The sequence below is a fragment of the Cervus elaphus genome, chromosome 21, assembly GCF_910594005.1.
Source record: "Cervus elaphus chromosome 21, mCerEla1.1, whole genome shotgun sequence".
NCBI lineage: Eukaryota > Metazoa > Chordata > Mammalia > Artiodactyla > Cervidae > Cervus > Cervus elaphus.
In genome coordinates this window covers 23,829,074-23,835,073 of record NC_057835.1, presented here as the reverse complement: position 1 = coordinate 23,835,073, position 6,000 = coordinate 23,829,074, and positions in this window count along the sequence as shown.

Below are 6,000 nucleotides of genomic sequence, written 5' to 3'. Positions count from 1 at the left end.
TCATGGCAAATAGATGGGGAAACAATGGAAACAGTGACAGATTTTATTTTCCTGGGCTCCAAAATCACTGGAGATGGTGACTGCAGCCATGAAATTAAAAGGCGCTTGCTCCTTGAAAGAAAAGCTATGACCAACCAAGACAGCATATTAAAAAACAGAGACATTACTTTGCAACAAGGGTCCATCTAGTCAAAACTATGATTTTTCCAGTAATCATGTGTGGATGTGAGAGTTGGACTATAAGGAAAGCTGAGCACCAAAGAACTGATGCTTTTGAACTGTGGTGTTGGAAAAGGCTCTTGAGAGTCCCTTGGACTGCAAGGAACACCTGGGTTCTGTTCTTGACTTCGCTGTTAGCTGACGGCCTCTAACACTGTAAACGAATCTGATAAACAAACCAGTCAATCCTAAAGGAAATCAGTCTTGAATGTTCATTGAAAGGACTGATGCTGAAGCTGAAAATCCAATACTTTGGCCACCTGATGCAAAGAACTGACTCATTGGAAAAGACCCTGATGCTGGGAAAGTTTGAAGGCAGGAGGAGAAGGGGGTGACAGAGGATGAGATGGTTGGATGACATCACCGACTCAACAGACTTGAGTCTGAGCAAATTCCAGCAGTTGGTGATGGACAGGAAAGCCTGGCATACTGCAGTCTATGGGGTCTCAAAGAGTAAGACATGAATGAGCAACTGAACTGAACTGAACTGATCTGAGTCTGTGAAGAACCCAGCATTCCCCAGAAAACAAACTATTTTTCCCAAAGTGAATGAGTTTTTTTCTGAAACTTATTTTCCAACAAACAAAACTTTCAAATTTTTATTTTTACCTTTTTATTTCTTTAATTTTTAAGCAGACCTACTTACTTAAAGGTAATCTTCAGATAGTTTTAGACTATTTATCTTAGAATACTTTTATCTTTTTATAATCTTAGAGTCTTTCTTAGAATACTTTTATCAAAATGTCACTGATAAAAAGTTAAAACAATAAAATATGTGCAATAGAAGAACTCCTCTCAAATTACACATATTTTAAAGACACTTTTATTTCATGCTTTTTATTTTCCATTTAATATATTTTCACATATGAACATAATTCTAAGATAAGGCTATAACCAAGACATCCCATACATTTCACTAATTCTCCAGATAGATTGCATCCACCAAAATGGATGGATTTAATTCACTAATTTATTTTTTATTTTTCATTTTTTAAATTATGAGAATGTTTACATGTTAAGAGTTTGATAATGGCATCACAGACAACTGAAATAGAAAGTAACAGGCGGCCAGAATTTGAAACTCATAGATCAGCTTGCTTTCTAAGACCGTGACCTCAGGCAGATATTTACTATAACTCAGCCTCAGCTTACTCATCCTCAGACCACAGGTAGCACGACCACTGCACCATTGTTATGAATAGTAACACGTGTTTCATGGAGTGTGACGATGCTGCAGTCACCCAGCCTCTTCCTGCACAGAGCTGGGGCTCAGGGGATGCCACTTCTGTCTTCCTTGTCTGAGAAGCAGCTCTCATGGGTGTGCCTTAAAACACTGGCACATACTAGGCTTTCAATAATACTGCTGGTGAGTGGGTATTTTTAGCATATGATGGCTGCAAGTGGAGAGATTTTAGCATATTCTGGGGTCTGTGTCCAGCCCAAATGCTTTTCTCATTCAACACATTAAAGGAGCTCTAATGGAAACAAAACATGAAACTATGGATTTATGGCATTGTTCCTGAAAGCAGAGGAATATATAATGCATCCTTTCTTAGTCTTTGTTTGGTTTCCATGGAAACGGCTGTGGCAGGTGAGATTGCTATGTATTTATCACAGACAGTTACCTCTATTACTTCTATTTCCTTGATGTAGAAATACGAGAACAGTTCAGAGGACAGGGACGTGGAGAAGAATATCTGTACCAACAGGTGACGAGTGCCTCACGTGCCTCACGATGTCCACTCATCACCTGTGGGTCCGCACCCAGCACTGCTCCATCCCCACCTCTCCACTAAGTGCTCTGCCTCCGAGGGCAGGTGACTGTCTCAGCTGACTGTGTCCTCACGGGGTCTCTGCACAAGGAGACTTTGCATGTAGGGCAGCCAAGGGCGAGCTAGCCAGGGAAGGGTCAGTAAACACTGGCTCCATTACAAAGTTAATTTGAATGTTTGAAAAAGATCAGTGAAAGCAAAGGGCTCTTAATCTTCTTTGAAACAAATAGGAAAAAATTGAAAATACACATATTCATGCGAGTGGGCTGCACACAGAAATAATCATCGACAGCACGGTCTGAAGGATTTCAGGCCCTGCATCCGCCCTAAAGCCCCACACATATCACCTGGTGCATCTTATCGCATCCTGACAAGGTTTATTATCTCAATTTCATCCACGAGGCTAGAAATGATCATAAAAGAAATATGGCGTGGTTTTTAATAAAATAAGCTTTGTGATCAGAAACACCTGGGTTCTGTTCTTGACTTCACTGCTAGCTGATGGCCTCGGACTACTTGAATGAATCTGATAAAGATTTAAACTGTAATATCCGTTTTCTCTTGTACTAAAGACGCATCAGCTGTAAAACAACAGTGCCACATGGATGGCAGGGTGGCTGCGGGAACTCACCTGCAAACCACCTCTGAACACAAAGGGCTCGGGTTTGATAGCTGGAAGCTTGGCGTTTGTATCAGGAGCCATAAACACATTTGTACCCCTTGGCCTAATGATTTTACTTCTAGAACTGTTTTCTGTGACATCGAACGTATTTACTGTAGCATCATTTGTAACACTGACCACCCAGAAACAAACAGTGTCCACAAACAGAAGATACTAAAACACATAAGGATCTGTCCACGTGATGGAATATTGTGTGTGAGGGTTGCTCACTCAGTCATGTCCGACTCTTTGCAACCATGGAATATTGTGTAGTTATTTATCATCATAAACCTAAGGAAGATTTAATAACAGGAAAATCCTTAGGATCCAATGCTAAATAGAAGAGTAGAACACAGTTCTGCTGGACATTATTATTTCACAACATATGCAATGTGTATAGAAAGAAGTCTGAAAATTAATACAACAAAGTGTTACCAAAGGCTCTGTTAGAGTGCTAATAGCAATATAACAAATTTTTCTTCATTTCCCACGTCTTTCAAAAACTGTATATTCTTTTTAACAATGTAACACGATTTATTTTTTATAAATATAATAGAGAGTAGCCTTTTTTTCTTTTCCAAGGATCCCCAGTAACACTATTGCCTTTAGGGGAAAACACACTTGATCAATTTAAAAGCTGGCATTTTTCAGCCTTTAACAAAACCTCCAAGAAATAAACAAAAAACAATACATCTGGAAAATATGATATCACTGGGCTGCTTCACATGGGAATCAAATAGTTTAGGGTGTCTTAATACATCAAAGGATTACAGTAAAATAAAAGAATAAAGAAACCAAAATGTAAGAGAAAAAATGTTACTTTTAAAGTGTTACAGTTCTCCAGTCTTCGGAAGGACAGATGACTTCATATTAGACAGTTGGGACAGCCTTCATCAAAGCTGTGACTTACAGCTGGAACCCACCGAGTAGTGTGTTCATTTGCTTAAAAGGCAAACGAGAAACTCCAGGGCTGGTGGTTCTGCTAAGCCTGCTGTGCGTCCAGCTGATAAGCTGAAAATAAATTGCACAGTGTTTGGGGAGCCCATTCCTCCCAAGCACCTCACATCCCTTCCAGGGGGATGAACGCGCAAGGATTTCATCATTCTTTCAGTCTTCCTTGAACAGCCCTCAAAGCCAGCCACGAACCAGGATTAGACCCAACACTTGAAAGGCTGTGATTACAATCCAGCCGAACCTGAGTGGTTTGTGGTTCCTGGACGCCAGCTCCACCGCTCCTGTCTGGGTGTGATACTCATGATATTTGCCTTTGTTTAACACAGCTTTGTTCCTCTAGGAAGACTTTTTTTTTAAGCTCAAAATAAACTAAAAAAAAACAATAACAAAACGTATTTTAACTGTGGAAGGAAAACAGATTGGAATTGATTCCTTTGGTGGTGTCCAGTGGCTGAAGGACCCATGGGCGGCTGGACCCGGAGGGACGGTTTCCTTCCCTGGTCACACGGGCGCCACGGAGTGCCACAGAAACCCACGATGAAGCCTCCTCTCTCAGGACATAATCTAACCCCAACAGAACTTAGTAGATTGTGACTGGGTTACAGTCAGACCAACAGATGGCTCAGTTGTGAGGTTGAGAAATACTACTCTCTTCTCTCCTTATGAGGTCACCACATGAAGGTCTCTGGGTCAGTTGCACCCAGATGCTGAGCAAATGGATTTCCAGCCCCTGAATCCTTGCTCGTGTCGTCAGGAAGCCATGAGTCATCTGCCGTGAACCATTGGATCCACCGGCAGCTGCAGTGTCCATCCACGGAGCACTTCCCTGGATGGGATGTCCCTCCCACCTGGACTTCCCTCTGGCCCAGGCTCACCTCTGTTTCTATCCTGGTAACATGATGGATTTTCTCAACTGCTTTTTTCAGGATCAATTAAGATTTCCATTTGTTTCTAAATCTATTCATATATTAAGAAAAAAGAATTCAGACTTTGATTCCTTAAGACAGAATAACATCCCTAATCTTGGCTCCTATTTTATTCAGGGAAGTGCAGAGAATGAGAGAAGAGAGAAATTGCAGATCATATTCCTCATCCTTATTTTGAGTTTCCTGTATGTTTCAGATTTTCAACAGCATTTTAAATAAGATAAGAATGTTCCCAGACTGAGTTTTTAACCCTGTATATAAATATTCAATGATTCTTTTATTTATACATAACACTTCAATACTAAAAAATGCTTAATTTACAGTGATCTTGTTTCATAATAAAGACAAAATATGTAGTAGCATTTGAGAGCTATAATTCCTATATTATACAGTTCAGCTGAGGAAAGTGTACAGCTTCATGATTATTAGTATTGCTAAATCTGCAGGATTGTGCAGCCACCACGGTCCAGTTTACAGCATTACCCTCATCCATCTATCCTCATATCCTCATCAGCATTTATTTCCAGTTCTGTCCCACCCCCAAGCCCTTCAGCCCTGCACATCCATGCGTGTATTTTCTGCCTCTAAATATGTGCTTGGACATATCCGACAAATAGATGTTTCTTTTCATTTTTTCACAATGAAATGCCTATCCATTTATTGCAGGATTTTCTTTTTTTTTAAACAATGTTTTGTAATTGTCAGAGTAAAAGTTTTCTACATCTTTTGCTAATCTCTTCTCAAGTGTTTTATTCATTTTGGTGCTACTGTGAAACTGCTAACTTCCTTTTCAAGCGGTTCACAGACCACTGATACTTGTATGCTGATCTTGTATCCTGCTTCCTCACTGGGCAGGTTTATTAGTTCTAACCACATTGCAGTAGACTCCGTAGGATTCTTTATGAGTGAGATCGTGTCATCTGAAAATAGAGAAAGTTTTAGCTCTTCCTTTCTAATCTCAATACCTTGTTCTTTCCTGACTTCCTGGCTGGAACCTCCAAACAATGTTGAACAGAAGTGAGGAGGCTGGACATCCTTGTGCTGCTCCTGATCTTAGGCGGAACATTCATCCTTCATCATTAAGTATGTGAGCTGTGTGGCTTTCTTTTCATCAATCTCCTTTGTCATATTGAGAAAAGTCCCTTCCATGTCTAGTCAGTGGCTTGTCTTTATCACACACACACACAAAAAAGTGTTGGATTTTTATCAAGTGTTTCTACTTCATCTGTAAAGGCTCTGCTGGTAGGTGCATTTAAGTTGTAACTCCTATAACTTCTGAATGACCACTTCTGTAATAAAATTGCCTTTTATCGCTAGTAACACTGAGTCTCTTGTGTGATAGTCATGTAGCCACTCCAGTTTTTTATGGGTGCTGTTAGCATCATGCATGTTTTTTTCATCTTCTTCATTTTAAACTATATGAATGCTTGAATGACATGGAGATGCCCCCCCCCAAAAAAAGCACTAA